This window comes from Lepidochelys olivacea, assembly GCF_965140295.1.
Source record: "Lepidochelys olivacea isolate rLepOli2 genome assembly, chromosome: 1".
NCBI lineage: Eukaryota > Metazoa > Chordata > Testudines > Cheloniidae > Lepidochelys > Lepidochelys olivacea.
Window position 1 is genome coordinate 203760456 of NC_140411.1, and position 15299 is coordinate 203775754.

Here is a 15299-nt window from a genome sequence, read left to right on the forward strand (position 1 = left end):
CCTCTTTCTTCAACACCACCAACACCCAATAAAAACATACAGCTAATTCATCAAGCTGTTTCTGATTTACAGAGGCAAAATATTTATATATTTCTCTGGGTATTTGATGCTTTTCTTTCCAAACTCTAGACCAAAAATAAGAAGTTAGGCTTTAATGTGGGCTAAGTATTACTGACTGGTTTAGTTGACGGCATCAAGAATGACATTAAAGAAAGACCAAAAAGAAGTGACATGACAGAAACCACAGTGGGTTTGGTCTATGGTTTTTTTTAAAAATATTTTAAATATTTATTTAAAATTTTCCAAATAAAAATAATTTTACTATTGATCTCTTTCCAAAGAATGGGGAAAAACTCATTAATGAACATTCTACGTAATCAGAGAAATAGAAATGTGAAGAAAAGGGAAACCAGCTACAAAACACAGCCCTAATCAAATTCCCTTTCTTCCCTTTAGTTAGGGAAAAAGAGTTGTTCAGATGTACAGAATCAAAGGTAATGGCCCAGCCCTATAATGGCCTTATGTTATCATTGTGTATTACCCTGCATGAGACCGAGTTCTCATTTTATCCAGTTGGGCCAGATTCTTAGCTGATGTAAATTGTTGTAGCTCCACAACAATTTCTGACTTCAATGGAGCTATGTTATTTATGATAGCTGAGGATCTGGCCATCTATCTTGTCCTCATCAGTAATGGTCTTATTAAGAATGTCTGAACCAAAGAGTCTGTGGCAGGCGAGACAACTTTCCCCTATCTACCAACTCTAGCATGTTATAACTTCATAGCAACTGGGAAAGTCTTTAAAAAACAATTTAACTTCATCATAGAGTCCTGGAACCATGGCAGAATGCCCCAACTACAAAGTGTAGTGCTCTCTGACATCTCCCAAGGTCAGCAAAATCTGCTCTTCTTGCATGCTTCATGAAAGAGCACATCCACAAACACTAAACAAAGAAGGCAATACTTGACCTGCATGTTTGGCACAGAGGGGAGCTAAATACTATTTCCACTTAAACAGGACCTTCATTGTCATCAACACAGTCTATCTTCAAACTGCCCCGTGCCAAACTGAAACTACTAATGACCTTGGAACTTTCTCACCAGATTCCATTCACCATACACTTCAGTCTCACAGTAACCTTGCTAATGCTAGTAAATATAAAACACAGCAGGTATACTGCAGCTCTCCCACATAACACTTGCAGCCAAGCCTTGCCACAAATATACTGTCTATCTGGAAAGTGGTTATTTGATTTGAGCAAGAACATAAGAATATATGCCATATCTAGTAAATCTAATCTCCCATTTAGACCCTGAAATGTTCAACAAGTGGGAAGTTCAAACAGATGGGGTAGGACTCTGGTGTAAGATGGAAGCATGGGTCAGCAAGAAGGAAGTATACAGAGCAGCTTTCTGATGAGATCAGGGAGTTATCTTCCTCTGGGTTTTATTTTCTGAGTTTTCAGGGTGTTGATTACAACCTCAGGTTTAAAAAAATGGCTTTACAAAAAACCCAAACCCTCCTTCCCCCCAGTTTGTTACACAACCAAACCCTGTAACCACAAAGGGTGGAGCTCTACCTTCTCAGAATCCTTCACTAAATTCTCACTACACAGTAGCAGTTATTATAATGTTTCTTCAGTTCCCCCTGACTGTTCCCCATCTCATTATTAGACTTGCATATCTATGTGGGGTCTAAGCAGGGAGTTAACTCCCTACTTGTTGCAGAACCCCTTTACAACTAAGTGGTGGCTAAATGATACTAAAATTTCTGCATTCTCCTCACCCCTCCAAAAAATCAATCAGATTCCCATAGACTTTTCCTCCCGTTACTCTTCAGTCCCTCCAATTCTTTGATCTTCCTCTTCCATACCACTCAAATGGATTCTTCCTCCCTGCTCCTTCAGGACCACAAGTAGATACTTTCTTTTTTGGTTACTCTGATGTATCAGGGACCCTGAGACAACCTGTTCCTCATCACAAAGGTTACATTTTTCAAAACACACACACACACACACACCAGCGACAGTGAGATGCAGCACCTGGGACAACTGACTCAGGCTCCTGGGGCTCATGCTATGGGATTAACAATTGGACATTCAGGCTCAGGCTGAAGCCTGGGCTCTGAAACCTGGCAAGAGGGGAGGGTCTCAGAGCCCGTGAACAGCTACACTGTGATTTTTACTCCTGTAGTGCAAGCCCTGCAAGACCAAGTCAGTTGACTTGGGCTCTGAGACTTACCACTGTGGGTCCTTTTCTGTGGTGTAGACATACCCTAAGGGACTTGGGAGCCTAAGTCCCATTTCCAAAAGTGATTTATGTCATTAGGAGCCCATTTATGGCTTTCAATGAGACATAGGCACCTAATTATATATCACTTTTGAAAAATAGGAGGTTTTGAAAATGTTACCCAAAGTTCCGGTGGTAGCTGATTCAGTACTGAAACTCAGGATCCTCCCTGGAAAAAAAATTAGATGGAAGTTACTTGTGTACAAGATGACACTAAATAAAAAATCATGTCACAGAGGCAGAGCAAATTCAGGTTATTCCCGTTACAACTACTGTAAAGCGGAGAATAAGAACTTTATAACGCTGCATTAAAAATCCAGTGAGACCAGGACATGCAACTGACTCCATTTCACACACAAAAACTTATTCAGGGGCCAACTTTTGCTACCAGTGAAGTCAGTAGCAAAATTTCCACTGAATGCAAGTGACACCAGCACTTAGCCTTTCATCTCAACCATCTAGTATCTTGTCATATGAAAGCCAATTTCCAACAAGGCTGCCTGAGACCGCCTACAAAGCCATGCCGTCAGGCACAACTATCTCTGGAAATCTTGTGGTGGTGGCAAACTGATTAAGATGGACAATGCTAAGTCCCTGCCTATTGTCACTAGCCAAATAGGTGTGCTTCGAGCATGCAAAATGATGCTGGCTGATACTGAATATACATATTATACTGAGATGCCAAAGTTCAAAACCTTTGTCTCTCAAAATGACTATATAGAAGCCAGTTAATATTTTTTCTAGGACAAGTTTATGGGGTCATTGGATTTGGAGTCTTTAGTTTGGATCCAGTATTAATCTGAACTGTGAGAAAGCTTTATCATTTTCTTATTATTTCCTCGTGTCCTTTTTTTCCCTTTCAAACTTTAACATTTTATAGCTCTGGAAAATGATGGAAAAAGTATAGTTTGGATATGGTCCTCTGGCACTCTCCCACCTGCCCACCAATCCCAAATCTGCCAAGAAACACTAGGATGTGCACATGACAAAGCCAGACACCAAAATGCTTTCTATAATGACAAGGAATCAAGTGCAATATATGGCTGTGTTGACTGGTTTGGATTAGCTCCTGAAGTTGGCTGATAGAAAGATATGGGACTCTTTCCAAAAAGTTAAAACCTGCAGCTCATGAAAGAACCAGCAACACAAAGAATTGGGCTTCTTTCCCTTTAAATTACAACCCATGGAGGCACTACAGTAAACCCCATAATCTCTTTTTAAACAGCTATTTTATCTCAACTTCCTCTGTGGTATACACCCACAAAGCGCCCACACCACCATTCAAGTACTGCCTAAGTGATGAGATGCAAGTCACTCAGCTTAAATCAATCAATCAAATCAATCAATCAATCGTCACCCAGAATGGACTGCCTCATCTCTTAACCCTTTGCTAGTGCAAGGCCATGCCTGTTAGACACACATTCACCCTTTTTAAACCCAGTCATAGAATCATAGAATATCAGGGTTGGAAGGGACCTCAGGAGGTCATCTAGTCCAACCCCCTGCTCAAAGCAGGACCAATCCCCAATTTTTGCCCCAGATCCCTAAACGGCCCCCCCCAAGGATTGAACTCACAACCCTGGGTTTAGCAGGCCAATGCTCAAACCACTGAGCATCAAATAGGGCTATGCTGAAGGTGGTGTAAGCCCTGCCATGTGTTCACAGGCATGCCAACAATGTGTATGCTTTTCATGAGCACATTTCAGATCGTCCACCTTTCAGAATGCTTCTGAAGATCTTAAAGCATTATTACCATTTTACAGATGGGGAAAATTAGGCACAGAGTTTAAGGCCCCGATGCTGCATTTAGACCTGCAGCCATCCCCACTGACTAGAGTGGGGTTTTGGAGAGGTGTGTGTTGGGGTTACTGCATGGTTTTAAATGCAGGAATTGGATACAAATGACTTGTGCCAGGTCACACAGCAAGTCAGAGATAAAGTGGGCAATAAAACCCAGGTCTCTTATCTCCTAGTCCTTTGTTCTAACCTAGAATAACACTGCCTCAGACCCAAGAAAAGCCTTACAAACATGTTTTAAAATGAAAGTCTAAATAATTAACTTTAAATGGTAGTACTGACTAATTTCATGGGCAAAGTAATGTTTTATTTTCAGATACTAGGTCAGGTTTTCTCCAATCACAGTCCACCTCCTACAAACAAAAAGTAGTTTCTTACTTTGGGACATCATGTTCTTTGAACAAACACAATTCCACAATGTCATAAATGTATGCCTGTGTCTCCACTGAGCTGGTAAGAAAGAGGTGTTGGGTTTTGAAGATGAAAGTGTTTGATTACATATTTGTCTTCCATTTGATGAGAACATCAAATGATAACACTTAGCCCTTTTACAGAACTTTCCATCTTCAAAGCACTTTGCAAACATTAACTAACCCTCACAATACCCGTTATGTAGGCAAACAGCATTACGTTCATATTACAGATGGGGATTCTCAGGCAAAAAGATTAAGTAATTTACGCAGGGCCACAGAGATAGTCAGTATCAGAGCCAGAAAGACAACTCAGTAGCTCCTGGCTCCCAGTTCTGTTCTCATATCATGCCTCTCGATATTAAAGTCAATACCATTTTTAAAAATTAAAATATTAATTTTAAGTTTTCCTTTCTGAGGAAGAAATTAGTCCATCAAAATGAAAACTAATGACACTCATTTACATCTTGTGGTCTAGATAGAATTGCTATCCCCAGAGGAGACATCATTTTAACTTTTTAGGTTCTAAACTAACAAGAAAGATCACTAGTATCAAAGAGAACATACCACGGAGACAAAGGGTTATGTAGCCAGGAAAAGAGTACAACATAAATTAATTCCACATTCTACATTCTCCTTCTCTGTTTAGACATAGGCACTGTGACTATTTACTAAACCTCCCTCACATCTTTACATTTCATCATTTGCATCGGCTCTGAAATATTTGTTTTTGCTTAAACAAAAGAAAGTTATCTTTTCTGGAACAGGTTTCAGAGTAACAGCCGTGTTAGTCTGTATTCGCAAAAAGAAAAGGAGTACTTGTGGCACCTTAGAGACTAACCAATTTATTTGAGCATAAGCTTTCGTGGGCTACAGCCCACTTCATCAGATGCATGCAGTGGAAAATGCAGTAGGACGATTTTATATACACAGAGAACATGAAACAATGGGTGATACCATACACAGTGTAACAAGAGTGATCAGGTAAGGTGAGCTATTACCAGCAGGAGAGAAAAAAAACCTTTTGTAGTGATAATCAAGGTGGGCCATTTCCAGCAGTTGACAAGAACGTGTGAGGAACAGTAGGGAGGGGAAATAAACATGGGGAAATAGTTTTACTTTGTATAATGACCCATCCACTCCCAGTCTTTATTGAAGCCTAATTTAAATGGTGTTCAGTTTGCAAATTAATTCTAATTCAGCAGTTTCTCGCTGGAGCCCGTTTTTGAAGTTTTCTTGTTGTAATATTGCGACTTTTAGGTCTGTAATAGAGTGACCAGAGAGATTGAAGTGTTCTCCGACTGGTTTTTGAATGTTATAATTCTTGAATTTCTGGAACAGATACCTTCACACCTGGTGCTCCCATTTAAAGTCATAACACAAAGAAAGAGCCACTCATGAAGTGGGAAAAGGATGCTTGGTAGCTGAATTATGGGTTCCCATAAAGTTTCATTCATTTTGTTGATGCATTTCTTTGAACTTTTCTATCCTAAGTGTGCAGGATATATGGTTACATCAACACTTTTATGACAGTCCAAATCACCCACTCTCCATAGCAATGGATTGATGTGTCATAGAGAGTGTGAATAGGAGGTCATCAGAGGTACGCGAAGCACCAGATTAAAGCTCAGAACTGAGACATATTTGTTCCTTTGGTTATTAAAAAAAGATCAGAAGAGAAAAAAAATTGTTGTAATGGAAAAAGGAATATGAGACTTTTAATATATTGTTGCAAATATTTTTGTGCAAAGCATCACTTAAAAAAAAGGCCAAAAGTATTTTATTTTTGATAGGGAAACATGCAAGTCAATGCACAGTTTTATAGTGGAATTTTTTTTTACTGTAATCTGGCCTGTACACAGCCTGACATTTTCTGGCCTGCCAGCAGTATTAGTCGCTGCACTATTGCACAACACTGAACAAAAAGCGCCCTTTTGTGCCAAAAGAGAGAAATTCTAGATACGGGTCACTGGATCTTGAATGGTTTCTTAGAATATGTGCTAACGATATATGCTAAACTATCTGTCCCATCTTCTATTTAGCTGTATTTACCCTAAATACCTTTCCCAGACCTACGGAACAGCTCTGTTTAGCTCAAAAGCTTGTCTCTCTCTCTCTCACCAACAGAATTCGGTCCATTAAAAGATACTACCTCCCCCACCTTGTCTCTCAAATATCCAGGGACCAATGTGGCTACAACACTGCACACAAATTCTAAAAACATATTCTTCCAGCTTTTGGGCCTATCCACGATTCTCTCTGTAAATCACTAGTATGCCTTTGCTGACTACAATACTGTATCTGTCATTAATTCTTTGGATCTCTCTCTCTCATCTACCCCCAATGCAAAATTAATCCACCTACTTTTATTATACTGGGATTCAGATCTGTCACTCCTCTCATTCTTCCTGAGAAATCCCATCAGAAAGAAGGGAAGCAAGGCAAACAACCACAATGTATTACTGAAGTCTGGGAAATACTGGCCAGCAGCTGTAACACAGGGTAACTCTTCAAAGTATCAGCAATGAAATTTATAATCCCCAAGCTAACTCCACACTATCAGTGAAAACCTGTATGAAAGCCATAATCAATTTAAATAAAAAGTGTTTTTGAATAAATCTACTATCTACACCCCCACTCTGCGCCTCGCAAAAAAGTCTGATGAAACTCTTCAAGAAGTAAGTTCTCCGTAGCACCACATGTGCCCCCGTGTTTTCTTGGTGACAGTCTTCAAGGAGAGATTCTTCCCCCACATCCTTGGTGAAAATCTTCAATAATGTGCCTTTCTCATGAGAAGTGGAAATCTTCAAAACACCTTGTCTCCTTGAAGAAGGTAAAAGGATGTCTGCTAAACCCTTTGGTTTACATAACTTTTTTTGTTTTTACTTACTTATTGTTTTTAACTTTTAAAAGGTACTGTACTTCATATTTAAGCAGTAGATGCTATTTTTCTCCTCTTTTTAGTATATTGTTTGGCAAGTCATGTTTTTGATTATTTAAATATAATCTTCATTCTAAACTGCATCTGACTCACATAACCTCCATACTTTAGAAAACCACAACAAAAGTGCTTTAATATTAGCTATAGATGAATAGGCAATGAGTCAGTGAATAGTTAAGGACATTCCATGGAAATGCATGAGCTACACTGAGTAGAATTTTGTTATTTTATAATTAGTTCAAGAATAACAATATAGATTACTTGGAAGGAAGAAGTTAGGATATTTTGGGGAGTTTTGTGTTTTGTTTTTCACAGAGGAACTTTATATTATGTACAAAGGATCAAAAACTAAGCAGCAAAAACATTGGTGTTCTCATTGGAAACCAGTAGTCATTGTTTGTACATACTGAAGTTATATTCTTTCTCTGTGGAGAACTTTAACCTTCTCACTGTGGCCATCACACTCTACAACCTTCCTGGGACACCCTGTCATAATGGCAACACCTGCTGAAAAGAATGGCTTTAGAGCAGTCACATGCTCCTCTACAGCTGTTGAGTGCAACTTAATCAATATTTACTCCTGATCTACTCTGTGCTCAGGCCCAATGGAAGGGGGGAAAAATCCAGTCACCTCCTACTTATTGGTGTTCATTTTCTCAGCACTAAGAGCAACATGCATTGCTATGTGATTGAAATACAGAAAAAATAGGTTACTTACCCGTAACTGGTGTTTTCCAAATATCATTACCATCACAGAGCCACACTTGCGAGTCATGCCCTTTACCGCATGCTCCCCAGAACAAGGGTGGTATAAATAACTACATATAGATCCTAACTAGAGGCCACAAGTGTGAAACACAATTCCTACAGCACCAAGATCATGTCTATAAAAAGAGGCACAATAGCCCCCATTCTATCACTTCCTAAACAATCATCTGAAATATAGCAGCTCTGAAGAGCAAAATGTAACGGATAACAGTATCAAAGGCTGATGACACAGGTAAACTAATCTGCATGATGAACTCAGAGGATTGGTCCTCAACCCCAAGAGGACCAAAGGTGAGCCCCAACTTTAAACCAGAGGAAATGATCACTGGATCAAGGTTAAGGTGCAAACAATCTTGTATCCCAGGCTATAACCTAGACTGGAGTGCCCCCACACATGAATGTGGTGGAAGAAGCCACCCGTCAAAGGACTCCATCATTCATTGAAGCCATAAAATCTCCAGAAGAGCCACTGTCCACATAGATGTTGAAGTCATCCAGTTGGATGACTCTATCACCAGGCGAGAAAAAAAAAGGTCACCTGGGATAGGAATTTCACAATATAAGAGAACGGTTTATGCACCACAACAGTGGGAATGCAACACCCTCTGCCAGTGCTTCTCTTGACTCAAGCTGCACTATATACTTGTGTGGAGAAAACTGAGCAAATCAAGTCCCAGAAGAATCATCCAGCCAGATTTTGGTTATTCAACAAAAATCAGGGACTTCAAAAAATCACCAATGACAATTAGAGATAACCTTATTAGTCACCAAGGGGAAGAGTATGGACAATATCAGTCAACACTCTGGATTCATGAGATGAGTGAACAGACCTGACCAGTGAGACACATGCAGTAAGTGCAAAATCACAAGTTTGTCAAACAGCTTCTCTCCCTGCCTGCCACCACCATCTAAGGAAAGCTCAGCCTACCAGAAACCATTCACTCACCTGTACTCTATTCCTTCAGCTCATGGCAGCATTGAGAAACCCTCTTTATGAAAAGACATTTAATGACAGCAACTCTTACAGCTGAGTACCTAAATAAAGAACTCCTGGGTGGACTACAAGAACAAACTTAAACTCAACAGGTGCTCTACACTCACAATAAAAGAAGGGTATTCCCAAATGAGATGGGGGGGGAGGGAAATCCTAATTCCTTTCCATATAATTCCCATACATATCTATAGCTAAAATAATGTCCCACCCACACAACCAATGCAGGCCAACCTCACCCCTGTTTGGATGGGAGACTTACACTCCCCTTGGTACCTCTGCCAATGAGGCTGGAAGGAGGAGTGAAACCTAATGAGATATAAAAATATAACTGGATTCCTTGTATCATTTGCTCTTTTTATTTTTGGACTGTTTATCCACCAAGGTGACATGATCTATAGCAACACAGCACAGAGGAACTAGCCCGAAAACCTTGTATCTTTCTCTGCAACACTTGCTCTGGGGCATCCAGGCTGCCTTTTAAAACTAACAATGCCTGATGTTGCAGAAGAGGATCATCCAAACTCAGAAAATTAAATGCAGCAGACAAAGGGATAAAAGAATTCTTATTTTACAGGGTTTAGCCTGCAGCTGGCCATGCGTGCCAGAGGGCTGTGCCAGCAACGATGGAAAAGACACTCCCTGAGAGAATAACCGGGGCAGAGAGCCCAACATTTTCAACCAGTGAGAGACTTATTCTTTTGAGATGGAGGCAAATAGCTAGCTTTCTTGTAAAATGCAACTTTAAAAGTATTGTTCAGGGTGGGTGAGGACTGGCTGGGTCATACGCCACGATACTATATACTCTATGCACAGATCACACGGGACACACATTCTCCCCCGTGCAAAATTGACCGTATTTCAAATCTAGCCCCAATCAGAACTTTCCCCAATGGCCTCCACACCACTAAATGGCCTGTGTTTTAGCCCAGACAAGTGCATTTACAAGACAGACCCAGATGCTGTCAGCATACCAAAGCCCTCTGGATCAGTGGCCCATGGTATGTATTTGGTTCATCAAGGTGTGATTTCCTGCTCAGCTTCCAGTGGCTTAAAGGAAAGGAGGGATTATTGATGTTGGGAGTGGTTCCTGGTTTCTCATTTAGTCTACTATAGAGAATTGTTTTGTTTCCTTTCTCCTGCATATGTCAATGCAATAGAATCTTCTTAAGTTAAGTTGCTTCAGCTTTAACGTTCTTCTGCCCCCAATAGGGGGTGCCTAAGGGGCTATCACCCAGATGTGGGTGTTTCAGGCTGACCAATGGATGATTATTCAATCCCATTAAAAAGAATCCCTCATACATGGGATTAACAGTGCTATCATTGCCCAAGTTGCTGCAGAGCCTATCTTGATACTAGAGAAACCTGTGGAGTTAAGCGAATGCAGAATCCGCACAGGGATAGGGCCTGAGCCGGCTCTATGCCAGTGGTAGCAATGCTGGCAACACAGTCCTGCATGTTTAGTTGATATGTATACAACAATTTAATATGAAGAAACCTGGGATGGGGAAAAATCTTACTCTTTCTGCCTGTATCACACTAATGAAGGGTTAAAAGTTTCAGTGAACAAGGAAAGGTGTCCCCATTAAGCAGAGTCATCATCCCTAATAAGCAGCAGTCAGGGCTGTTAAATATCCTTAGGTTTAAATCAGTGCCCTGGGATTTGTCCTAATCATGCAGGTTTCCTGATTAACTACATCTAAATTAAACTGAGAATACTGTATTACATTGGAACTGTTATCTAATTGGGGGCTGTAACCATTTGGGACAGCAGGCTATGTACACCTTTACAGAGTGTATTTCCAAATGGCCATTTTTCTCCATGTGATTTTACCAACTATATAAATGGTGAGTCACTGAAATTAGAGATGGAAAAAAATCTACCATAATCTTGCCCATCCCATATTTTACTTTTTATGGTATATTCTTTAATGCTTTCTCAATTCTAGTTTTGTTCTTCAGAGCTGTTGTGTTCCAGACAGTTGCCCACAAATTGATGGGGTGGAGGTCATGGTGCCTTCTTTTCTAAACATGAGCTGGGTGCTGTAAGAAATTATAAAGGTTTCCACCACATATTTTGAAAGCCATTCCACATATCTAATACTTCTCATTACTAGAAGATTTTCTGATATTCACTCAAATTTTTCTATACTCAATTTTATCTCATTACTTTTACCCCATTGGAGCACCTTAAATAATTCCTTTTTTGTCTTAATGCTTTACACCATGTAGCTAGTTATTATATACCACAGTCATCATTTAATCCAAATGGTACATATTACAGTCTTGTAATCTTTGTTCATATTTCAGTCTCTCCAGTCTCTTAACTACTGTTGCTCTTCTGTGAATTCTGCCAACTAATTATTGACAACATTTTGGCTACAAAGTGGCCAGAATGGTACAGTGCTGTGGTCTCCTTAATGCTGTACAGAGAGAGAGAGAGAGAAAGAGAGTATCCTTTCCTGGGTTCATGATGAGATGCAGACTATTGTGCAGTGCAAAAATAGCAATGGTCATCCCTCCATACCCAACAACATAAATGACTATCTAATTTGTCCAGGATCATCTATCTTTGGCAGATGTCTGCATCAACCGTTGCTCCAAAAATGTGTGCAAAATAAAAAAAAATTCACATAAATCACAATATTTAACACATATAAAGAATCTAACATTTTCAAAGCAGTGCGCAAATGTTAACTAATTAATCCTCACTGCACCCTGGGAGGCAGTTAATGTGGAATAGTATTTACCTATGATTCCGTTTATTGGACTATATCACACAAAAAGGATTTTCACTCTTGGAGAGCAAGTAGCTTAAAGAAGGTCTCAAAAGAAAGTGAACCAATGGCATAACACTGTATACTAGAAGGCGGCCATGCCCAACAAATAATATGAAGGTTTCTCCATCACAACCCCAATAATGGAGAGAGTTATCACCAAAATATTAACAGGACATTGCAGGAACTCAAGGATGCTTTCTCAAAATAAAAAAACAAAAACAAAACTAAAAAACCCACACTTCTCAAAGATTGGGCTACTTGAATACAAGGCATTCCCCTGAGGAGGAAAAAACAAATAATAAAAAAAAACCCACTAAAGAGCAAACAAGTTTGGGATCTCTTTCTTTGAAAGCAAGTACTGCAGGACTGAAAAACAAAAGTTGGGGTTTCCCCTTAAAGCCAAACACTAGCAATAATACTTTGTAAACTGTATGTAGGGAAACTCACGTGGCTGTGTGCCTACTTTGTGTATGTGAATAATGAAAATATCCTTCAGATAGGTGTAGCAGGAATGTCAGCTATGTATGGAGGGCCAGAGTCACCAGGCAGGATGAAGCGAGTTTATATGCTAAAACTTTGCATTATTGAGAACCCAAGAAGGGATCTTCCTCCACTGTGTTTGAATCCCATTAGGGCATGTTCTTTGTAAATATAGCTCAAGATAAATGAGGGCATGTCTACACTGCAGCTGGGAGTGAGGCTCAAAGCCTGGGGAGACAGACTCGTGTCAGGGAGGCTTGCACTAGTGCACTAAAGATAGCCGCGTGGCTGTTGTGGCCCTGGTGAACTCTTGGGTTGGCAACCCGAGCTCAAGCCCACCCTACCTTCTGAATCTGAGCTCAGGTAGCTAATCTGAGCCTCGGCCGGTAACACAATGTCCACAAAGCTATTTTTAGCACACTAACATGAGCCCCACTATCACAAGTCTGTCTACCTGGGCTGGGAGGCTTGCTCTGAGCTGCAGTGTGGACATACTCCAGGGTTTTAGGGCTCTCCTCTTATGACCCTCCAAAATAGCTCCATTACACTGGATTGTCAAATACCTACTTAAATTGTGAGTATGCACCAGATGCTTTAAAACAAGCAAATCATTTCAGGAGAAAAACAGTGGATCTTTGGGACATGGGGCCAGTAGCTGGTGAGCCGTTCCACCTCAAACACCTAGCCATTTCTAGCAGGAAGCCACAGCAAGCAGCAGTAGTCAAAAAACATCATACTTGATTACTGCTTGTGAGCCTTCTACTATTAGAATAAAATTAGGACTCACGAAAAGATGATGTTTCCCTCCCATGATGAATCTCAAATCCTTAAATCAGATCAGATTATGAAGGAAGGAGAGGGCTGAAGACATAGTCAGAGACGAAAAAAAATCAGGCCAGTCTTGTTGGCCTATTAGGACAGAATGTACAAGCACTAGTCTGTCCAGGGTAGTTGGATGGGATTCGACTGCTAGGTTTGGGGGGAAAGCAGAAAGGCAGTTGTTGGGCCTTGGCCTCAGCTAGCCTTTATTCACACCTAGGTTTTTCACTAATGTCTGTGAGGTGCTCAGATGATACTGTAGCAAGTATCATAGAAAAGACTATAAAGAAGTCAGTAATTTTCTAAGCCAGCATTTAGTAACACTCCACTTTTCTGTAATGCCTCCCCTCTGAGGATCTTCAAAGAGCTGCCCATTAATTAAACTGTGAGGGAGGGGAGTATCAATCCCATTTTATACATAGGTGAACTGAGGTAGGAAATGTGAAGTGACTTGCTCAAGGAAACACCACAGCTGAGCCAGGACTAGAACCCAGCTCTGACAATTCCCTTGTTGGTGCTTTAGCTATAAGGCCATTCTTCTCTTCTGTCCTCACTAGCCACAAAGACATATGTAAAAAGGCCTGATACTGCTCTTATTAAAGTCAATGGCAAAACCTTTTACTTCAGTGGGGAACCAGAGCAGGTCTTAAATGCTGTAGAATTTTTTCAACGGATGATTATCATAGCATTTATTTTCCCTATCACATCACATTTAATTGAGTATTAAACAATGTTGTTCAGATACTCTTCTTATACAGCCTGATTGCTTTCCAGCTGTGCTACCTATAAGCATAGGCAAGTGTTACACGAGTGATTGCATATATACCATATATTGTGTATTTAATGGATTTTTCCTGATGAATACTGGCAATCTTGTTTACAGTGGCATTCTGCTAATGGCCGTGTACACAAGAGCTGGGAGCCCAGGGACTATATTTACAGAGTGGTGAATTACATACCTGAATCCTATCAAGGCAATTCTATCAAGGGTTGGGGTCTGTGCATTCATATACTACTTTGAATATTCACCTCAAATTTTCAAGCATCTGCCCCAGCCTCCAAACATAAACATTTGGAAAAATTGGCCCTTGTCTTTTGTATGTGGAATTAATCTGTGGAACTCACTGTCACTGCCCCAAAGTATAATATGACTTAAAGCTTAGCAGAATCCTAAAAAAGATTAGACACTTAGATTAATAATAAGAACACCTGCAATTACATTAGATAGAATCCTAATTATGTAAGGGATATATACCTTGATTGTTCATCAAAAAAAGCCAGCTACTCTCTTACAGGGGGTGGGAAGCAATTTCCCCCACAAGCAGGTTATTTCATAATTGTCCATTAAATATATTCTTGTATCTTCTTTTGAAGCATCTGATTCTGGTCATGGTTGGAGGCAGGATACTAAACTAGATGGACTTTCTGCCTTATTCAGTTCACCAATTCCTATCTTCCTACAGTTATCCATGCTGTCACTCCTAGATAAGATTAGTACAAAGCGCTGTACACAGTGGCTGTTCCTGAAGATCATGCAAAAGCTCCAGCTACCGCAGAATGTGGTTGCCTACTTACTTAATGGTGTTGCTTTCAGGAAGTACCTGACACCTGTGTTCTGCAGCCTGCACTGGCTTTTAGTAAGTTACCAGATACAGTGTAGTACACTGTTTTTTACCTAACAATTTAGGACTAAGATTTTCAAAAATGGGTTCCTAAAGTTAGGCTTCTAAGTCCATATTTAGGCTCCTGATGTTCAAAGGTTCTGAATACCCAGCAGCTCCTATTGACTTCAAGGGGCATTTTAAAAATTGGGCCCCTTATTTAGGCTTTTACATCCATATTTCAGTTCCTAATTCTAGCCACCCATTTTTAAGAATCTTGGCTTATATAGTCTTGGTCTTAGACTGCCTCTGTCTTCATGTTGGACCAAGGGAATTGAGATCAGCCAAGCCACTAAAACTAACATCTCCAATTCTAAATGTTTTTGGGGCTAATGGGTAACTGTTTCCGGTCAAGGACCTTCA

The 15299-nt window shown here is 40.2% G+C and overlaps 1 protein-coding gene across 1 annotated transcript in view; it reads right to left on the reverse strand.

Moving 5' to 3' along the window:
• ZBTB20 (zinc finger and BTB domain containing 20) overlaps positions 1 to 15299 on the reverse strand; it is a 608278-nt gene that overhangs the window by 573789 nt on the left and 19190 nt on the right. The gene's annotated exons all lie outside the window — the stretch shown is intronic.